Source organism: Octodon degus, unplaced genomic scaffold (genome assembly GCF_000260255.1).
Source record: "Octodon degus isolate 3935 unplaced genomic scaffold, OctDeg1.0 scaffold00181, whole genome shotgun sequence".
Taxonomy (NCBI): domain Eukaryota; kingdom Metazoa; phylum Chordata; class Mammalia; order Rodentia; family Octodontidae; genus Octodon; species Octodon degus.
The window spans coordinates 4,318,514-4,327,260 of NW_004524757.1; positions in this window are offsets into that span (position 1 = coordinate 4,318,514).

Sequence of the window (8,747 nt, forward strand, 5' to 3'; positions counted from 1 at the left end):
AATAATTTTATTGAGAAACAGAGCAGTGAGACAGTTTCAAAACTGATTACTAGCACAGTTTCAATAATTAATACATTGCTTATTGTTGTCTTAGTGGATATTCATTGTACAAGATGCAAACATGATATCGTCTCCATAAACACTATTAGAACAAATCTCTCTATTCATTGATTTAAGAGAATGCAGCTCTATATCTATCTTAACTATTTTGAGCATACAGATACAAAGTGGTTGTTCATTTGTATCCTGCTTTTTGGTTATTTTTGTCAGAAAAGGGCATTCCATTGTCATTTAAACATTTTAGGTGTGTGAATTTAGCAAAATATTCCAATATAGTACAGTAGTCCATAATAGTAGTGGGTTTTCCATAGGATGGGCAATGTTAGAAGGTGTTGACTTGAGCCTTTTACAGCTCAGCATATTAACATAGCTTTACATTTTATGGTTTATTTTTATATTTTTCTGCTGGATAATTAAGACCAAGATAAAACTAAACCAATATAACAAGAAATGTAACTTTTGTATCTAATAAGGTCAGTCAAATTCCCTCAGCATTTATCCTGAAACCCTGTACCGCAGTTTGTAGGTCCTCTGTCAGTGTCAGTCATGTGGATGAGTCACAGCCATTGCTTGACCAATTTGCTCTCTGTGAAAGCCTGAGAAAACGTTTTCTGTCCATGTGACTCTCCTTATGCACACTCTACAAAATCAATGACTTTTCTCTGTGGCCCCATAATATCCTTGATCAGAAAATTTGGGATACAACTGAGTAGCATGATATTACAAAACAGGATCACTTATGTCCTGAGTCTTTATTGACCTTGAAAGGATAGGGCCAAAATGTTGGCTAGGGCCAAAATGTTGGCTGACCTTGCAGCCCTTCTTTTTCTCTAATTTTTTGTTTGCAAACTTAGGTTGTTAACCCTCCAGAAGAGATTCTCATTATTATTACTCTACAACACAGCCAATTGAGCTTAACTTCCCTATCTGTCTGAGTATCAAACATCTTATGCATAATATGGAACAGGTACTTTCCATCCGGTATTGATATGTTAAACTTTAAGTCTTTCCAGAATATGAAGAAAAAAAAATTAAAAAAATAAGAAAATATTAAAAAAATAAGAAGAAACAGTTACTTTTTTTTTGGTGGAACCGAGGATTGAACTCAGGCCATTGCACTTGCCAGAGAATTGCTTATTGTACAGAGCCATCTCCTGGCCTGGGATTTAAAGTCTAAGATATCAATACTAGATGCAAAATACCTGTTCCATGCTATGTCTAAGATGTTTGATATTCAGATAGATAATGAAGTTAAGCTCAACTGCCTATATTATAGGGTAATAACATCATTAAGCTTTTCTTCTGGAGGGTTAACGACCTAAGATTGCAGACCAAAAATTAGAGAAAAAGAAGGGCTGAAAGGAGGGCCAACACTTAGGCACTAGCCCTTCAAGGTCTGTGAGGACTGAGAACATAAGAGAACCTCTACTGTAACATCCTGTAACTCAGTTGTGTCCCAAATTTTCTGATCAAGGAGATTATGGGGCCACAGAGGAAAGTGATCAGTGAGGTAGAGTATGCCTAATTACAGTCACATGGAGAGAAAAGATTCTCCCGGGCTTTCACAGAGAGCAAATTGGTCAAGCAATGTCTGTGACTCCTCCACATGGCTGACACTGACAAGGGATCTGCAAACTGTGGCACAGGGTTTCAGGTTAAATCCTGAGGGAATTTGACTGACCTTATCAGATACAAAAGTTACATTTCTTGTTATATAGGTCTAGCTTTATCTTGGTCTTAACCATGCAGCAGAAATGTATAAAAACAAGGCACAAAATGTAAAGGTACATAAATATGCTGAGGTGTAGAAGGCTCAAGTCAACAATTTCTGACATTGCCAGTCCTATGGATAAGGCATTACTATTATGGACTACTGGACTATATTGGGTTATTTTGCTGAATTCACACACCTACAGTATTTAAATGGCAACAGAATACCCGTCTCTAGCAAAATTAAACAAAAAAGGTGATATAAATGAAGGACCATTTTGTATCTGTATATACAAAATAGGACAAATATATAGCTACTTTCTCTTAATTCAATAAGAAGAAAAAATTGTATTAATTGTGTTTGGATAGGATATCTTGTCTGCATCTTGTAGTATGAATAATCACTAGGAAGACAACAATATGCTATGTATTAATAATTTAAAGTGTCTTAATTAGCAGTTTTGAACATGTCTCATTGTTATTTTTTCTCAATATAATTAATTAAAAAACAAATTGTAGTGCTCTTTACATGGGTATGTGTGTTTTACTCTAATTTCATTTCTTTAATTGCTCCTAATTTTATGTAGATGCAGAATATCTCAGTTGAGTTAAATTTCTGGTGTTAGTTCTCTAAATAATCTCTATCTGATTTCCATAGTGGCTCTACCAGATTATGTACCCAACATTGAAGGGGGGCTCACTTTCCAATGCAGTGTGGCAAGACTTTGCTAGATTTTATTTGTTGAAGACAACCGTTAATTCTGGAGTGACACAAATATCAGTGTTGTTTTCACTTACATTTCTTGAATTAAAGCTATGTTCGACATTTTATCATGAACTTATTGGCCATTTTTAAGGCTTAAACTGAGCATTGTCATTCACTTCAGAAGCCCATTTTTGATTAGGTGGTTTCTACCCAATCAATATATTGAACAAAAGTGGGTAAAGCAGACATTCTTGTGTTGTTCTTGATTTTAAAATAAAGGTTTTCTACGTTCTATGTTTAATATGAATTTGACCGTTTAATTGGGGTGCTGCTTCTTACAGTATGTGCCAATGATCTTCAGGATTTGGGCCAGGTCTATTTTTTTACCTTTTGCAGTTCAGAAATCTAACTGCTCAGCTTTGGTTCTTTCCTTATTTTGGTAAGATAGGCTAGCAGTTTGACAATTTACTTTACTCATTCAAAAGACCAATCCTTTAATTCATTGATTCTTTCTATATTTTTAATCTCAACTTTGCTAATTTATGTTCTGATCTTTGTAATTTCTCTCCTTGTACCAGGTGAGCATTTGGATTCTTTGTATTTTTATAGAATTTATTGTGCACTGTTAGGTTATTTCTTTGAACTCACTCTGGTCTTATCATGTTGTAGCAGAAAATACTCCCCGCACAAGCCAGTACACTTCAGTTTCTTAGTTGCCCTGGTCATAGATCCTGTTGCAGTTCTTGTTTCTACTGGGCTCTTAGAAAGTCTGGTCACTCTGATGCGTAGCTGATTGCTATGATGCACACTGTATAAACCAGCCCCTACTGACAAGCTACTCTGCCTCTCCACTTCTTGCTTGCTTATCTCATATAATCCCAAGACCACTGAAGATCAGGACCTATTACTTGGGGAATGACCCGATCAGTGACTAGTGACATGAATGTATCTGTCTCCAAATTCTGAGTGTTGTCTTGGTGTCCCTGCTCTGTGGGCATTCATTTCAATAGAATTCTCTCTTTGACAGCTTTGGTTATGTCCCATAGTTTCTCATACACTGTACTAGCATTATTATCTAATTCTAGGTGCTGCCTAATGCTTTCCCTGATTTCTTCTGTGATGCATTTGTTTTATGAGAGGGGTTTCTCTACCTTTGTTTATTTTCATCTTTTCTATTTTCTTTTACCAGTGATTGTACTTTCATGACTCTATGAACAGATAGCATGTATGGAATTCTATTGATTTCTTTGCACTTACTTAAGCCTGCTTTATCAGTTAGCATAGAATGTTTTTTGGAGCAACAGCCATGTATTAAGCCATGTGTCCTGGCTAATGTTTAAAATCCCAATACTTGGCAGGGTGAGGCAGGAGAATTGCCATGAGTCCACATCCAGCCTAAACTTTGTAGTGAAACCCTGTTTCAGAAAGAAAATACCAAGAAAGCAGAAAGTCTTGTATATTGTTGAGTATAATATATGTTTTGTTGTAGTTGGACAGAATATTTTGTAGATATCTCCCATGTGAAATTTTGAAAGTTGGGTGCCCTCTTATATTTCTTTGTTGAATATTTTGTCTAGAACACCTGTATATTTGGATTAATGAATTATAGCCTTCCCAGATTATCATTGGGTTGCTGTTTATCTGCCTTTTTGTGTCTATTAGTGTTTGTTTCATGAATTTAAGTGTGGCCATTTGGGTGCTTACACACTCCTGGCTATTACCCCTCCCCCTTGGATTGTTCTTTAATTAGTATGTAGTGATCTTTTTCTCTTCAAGTTTTGCTTGGAATCTACTGCGTCTGAAATTAGGACAGACACTCCTGATTTTTCCTTGTTCCCCTTGCATAGAATGTTGTTTTCCACACTTTCACCTCTAATCTGTGAGCCTCCTATGGAATTTTATGTTTCTTATGTGCTGCTTACTGTTGGCTTTTACCTCTTTTTGTATTCTGCCAATTTTTGTCTTCTGGTTGAGTAACTATTCCTGAAAACACAGCCTTTTTCCTGGCATTGCACTATCTTCCATTTGGTGGTTTTCTCACATTGTTCTGCCTGCACTCAGCCTTATCCTGCAAGGTCAGTCATTATCTTTGACTAATTTGCTTTGTTGGCTTTGTTGTCTCATTCTCTGATGTCTTTGAGAAGTTTTTTACAACTCTGGTTTGAGGCTCATCAATTCATTGATGTGCTCTTTTTCATGTAAATAATTTATTTCACTCCATGTCTAGCAATCTTAAAAACTACTTTGAAGATAGCTATATGCAGTATAACAATAATTGTTGAATTCTTATGATCTCGGTTTCTGAAATATATATATATATATATATATATATATATATATATATATATATATATATACCAGATCCCCAGGGTGTGCAGGACCTCACTGCATAGATCGGACTCATAGTGATCCTCTCAAGTGCTGGGATTACAGACATGTGCCACCAGGCCCAGTCTTAATAGCTGTCTCAGTGCACCATGAGGAAGGGGTAGGCATGGCACTCCACGGGATCAAACTCCCCGCCCTTCCATCTGTCTAAGCAGGTGCTTTAATCTGCTGAATTATTTGGCTGGTTTTTTAATTATTACATTTATTTCTTTTCAGAACATCAAAATACTCCACTTCACTCCAAGCTCTTAGGCCCTTTAAGATTTGTGCTGAGAAGTCTGCTACCTTTCAACATGCTGCTTTTCTCTAAGACCTTTTAAGATTATGCCCCTGTGTAGAATTGCTGGTATTCAGACAGTACTATGACTTGGAGAGGTTCTTTCTTGGGCCTGAGTCTTCTGCATGCCTCCCTCATCTGCATGTCTGTTTCTTGCCCTATATTGTGATGGTTTCTGCTACCTTTTCTGTAAATAGAATTTTTATTCAATTTTAGCTACCTTGAGTTTTTCCCGTATTCCAGTTGCACTGGCTTCCTTCTTCTTTGCCTCATCTAACACCCTTTGGATTCATTCTTCATGTTCTCCTATTGCATTGATGGAGACCTGGAATAGTTGCCATGGGCTACATCCCTGTCTTCCACTTGTGAAAGTCTGTACTCATGTTTATAACTTCTGTTGGCCATAATTTCACCATTATTTTCTATTGTGTGCATTTTTGATTAAAGCTTTGGATAAAATCTAATTATTTGGTGAACTGTGCATTCATTTTTGTATCATTTCCTATAGCTCCTCTAGCTTCTTGTTAATGTCTTCTGAATGCACCCTAATCATTTTGGCTATTATTCCCATTAACTATTTAAAACTCATCTGTGGTCCTAACAAGTAAACCTTTTTGAAACTGGGACATGAACTCAGAACCTTGCATGGACTAGGCAGTCACTTGTGCAGCTGAGCTATATCCCAGATCTTTCCTTTGCTTTGTAACCTGCTGTTATCCTTCTGCAGAATTCCTGCATGAGAGTTTGTTTGGTCCTGCCTAGGATGCCATGGGATTGCTGGTGGAAACCAGATGATACTAGGGAATCATTCCCACAACTGAGGAGAAATGGTAGGGTTTCTTCTGTCAGCACTGAAGTTCCATCGAGCAGTGATGGGAAGGGTACCTGCTCTCTTATTTTGAGAGTCCTGGAGATCTCAGGGAGGTGAAGGACTTGCACTAAGTTGCCATCTTCAGGTGAGCACAGGATACTCCCACTCATCACGGCCTCTCAGATTCTAGGGACTGTCAATGGTCAAAGTAGGAACTCATCACAGACAGGTGGCCACTGCACAGACACCTACTCATGCCTGTGTTCATCTCATTAAAAGTGATCTCAGGCTGATACCAGACTCTAAGCTCTGGGTCTCAGAGATGTGAATCCCCTGGTATGACTGATGGAGCTGAACCTGGGCAGCAGTGGTAGGATTCTAGGCGACAGCAGGTGTCTAGATGACAGCAGAGGGAAACCTATTAAAGAACACAGACTAACCTACGTCCAAACTGTTCCTTTGTCATGTGAGATCAGCACAAAGAACTCAGGTTAACTGGCCTTCCCTTTGTTCTATATTGAGCATCTCAGAAAGTTGGATCTGTGGGTTAAAGAAGGTGGCCCCAGCTCACCCTAGGGCCGTTCAGAGACCGAAGCTTTTCTCAATATCAGAATGGATCATGGGCCCTGATATGGGTCACACAGATCCCACATAGTGTTTCCACCACAAAATGTTTCCTCCAGGCAGCCATGGCCAGCTGTATCCCCTTAATGCCTTTGTTCCCCATCAGCCTGGGGGACACTTTTGCTGAGAGTTTGCTTCAGGCCAGCAGAGGATTGGGGTCCATGCCATGCTCAAGGACAGATGAGGACCTTGGCAGAGCAGAGAGAATAGAAATCCCCAGAACAAAAGGGATGTCACACAGTAGAGCTGACCCTGCTCTGAGGGCTGAAAGACCATGACTGAACCTGCCATGTGCATTTTAAGCGGCACTCCTTGTCTGTTGCAGGAGTTTCAGAAAGCAGGTGCTTTAGTCTATGTATGAGGAATACTGACATATTGCACAAAGGGCAGGCCCAGAGGGCAGCATCAGGACTCAAGAGGAGAGCATACCCAGATGTGTACTCAGGGCTGTTCCTGCCCCTGGACAAAGGCCATTCCCTGTGCTCAGGCCCCACTTGCCTTACTGTCTGTCCTAGACACTTGTGCTCTGTGCTTCAGCTGCTTCTGACAGGAACACTGTCACACCCTCCCTGAGGTTCTTGGGGACCCATCTGCCAGGGCCACAGGAACCTCTGGGGCCCTAGAGCACTATTGTATAACAAGACCTGGAATCAGGGCTTTGTGGGAGCTGATGGTATTGATGTTCTCACCTGAGAGCACTCACAGGCTTCCCCTCTCCTCCAGCCTCGTAGTCCTCCTCAAGAAGTTCTTGCTGTCCTCAAGGACATCTTCCTGGTCAGAGGACACAGCGCACAAGGCAGGAGGAGGCCTTCCTGGCCAGAATGGGGCCTGTGGCCCTGAGGAGGTGCAGGTTCTCACACCGTACTGGAAGGAAGTAGCAGCCACTGCTTCCTTTGCCTCCTCTACCTGCTGCATTCACATCCTGGGTGAAGGCACAGTTTGGCTTCAGGAGGGAACAGCGAGGTTTCACATAACCTAAAGAATCCTCTTCCCTGGGCATTACTACAGACTCTAGTGAAGCAGGGAAACACTCCAGATCTCCAGCAGAGAGGAAGACGATCCAGACAACTCACTTGATGCTCTAGTCCCTCAGATCTTGCGACATGTATTCATAGGTGACAAGACAGCTACAATGGTAGAGATCCTGCTCCTTAAGTAACAAAAGAAAGAGCTGGCAACAGAGGCCGAAATGTTGCACCCTGTGGACCACAGTGACCATGAGCACTTCCCATGATATTCAGGGAAGTCTGTCAGTGTGTGTGTCTTGGCGTTGGCATCTATGTGAGTAAGGCTCAGGGCATGGAGGAGGCAACGGGATACCAGAGCCAGGGAGTGCTCCACAGCAGCATCACTGGCTTAGTTCCTGCCCATGTGATACTACACCCATTCTCCACCGGATATTGTGGAGGGCAGTCAGCCTTCTCAGTAGTGAAGTGTCAGAGGGGTTGGGGAACTACAGTGCATGGCATCTTGAAGTCTGTCCCATGTGTGTCACTTGGAAATAGTTTGAATTCTTTTTCCTTTTTGTGAGATAGGCATAGCTTGTACATCTTATCCAAAGAATGGTGTTCATCACACATGTCTTTTCACTTTATTGATATTGGTGCTTGCTTGTGATTTCTAAGGTGAGACTGAATTTGTACATTGATGACAAAGAATTTTTCTTTTCCTTACAAGCTGTAAGAGTCTTTGGTCTTTGTGAAACCATCAGGGAAGTCTGTTTTATTCGAGATATTGAACTAGATACCTTTGTGTTGGAATATGAACGTCCTGGGAAATGTGCATGAAGTTCCCACCAGATTAGGTAGAGCTCAGAAAATGCATGAGGACACAAAGCAAGTCTCTGCTGCCTGTTTCCTTCTGTCTGTTAGTCTCTGCTATTAAAAGTGCACTTGTAATTTCATTTGCCCAGTTTCTTCACTTATGCTAGAGAGAGTGAACATCACTAGACCACCTTATCTGTGCATCTGCACGCTGACCCCAACCTTTCACTGCCTTTTTGCCCTTTGGAAGGCCCTGTGTCTGGGCTGGGATGTAAGTACATGCCTCTGAGCAGATCAAACTACCCCCGGGGATTGTGGACTCCAGCAGCACCAACAACGTGTGAAATAGAGAGATGGCCTCCAGGACCTCATGGCACACCAAAAAGCCCGGAAAGGAAGAGGACTAGC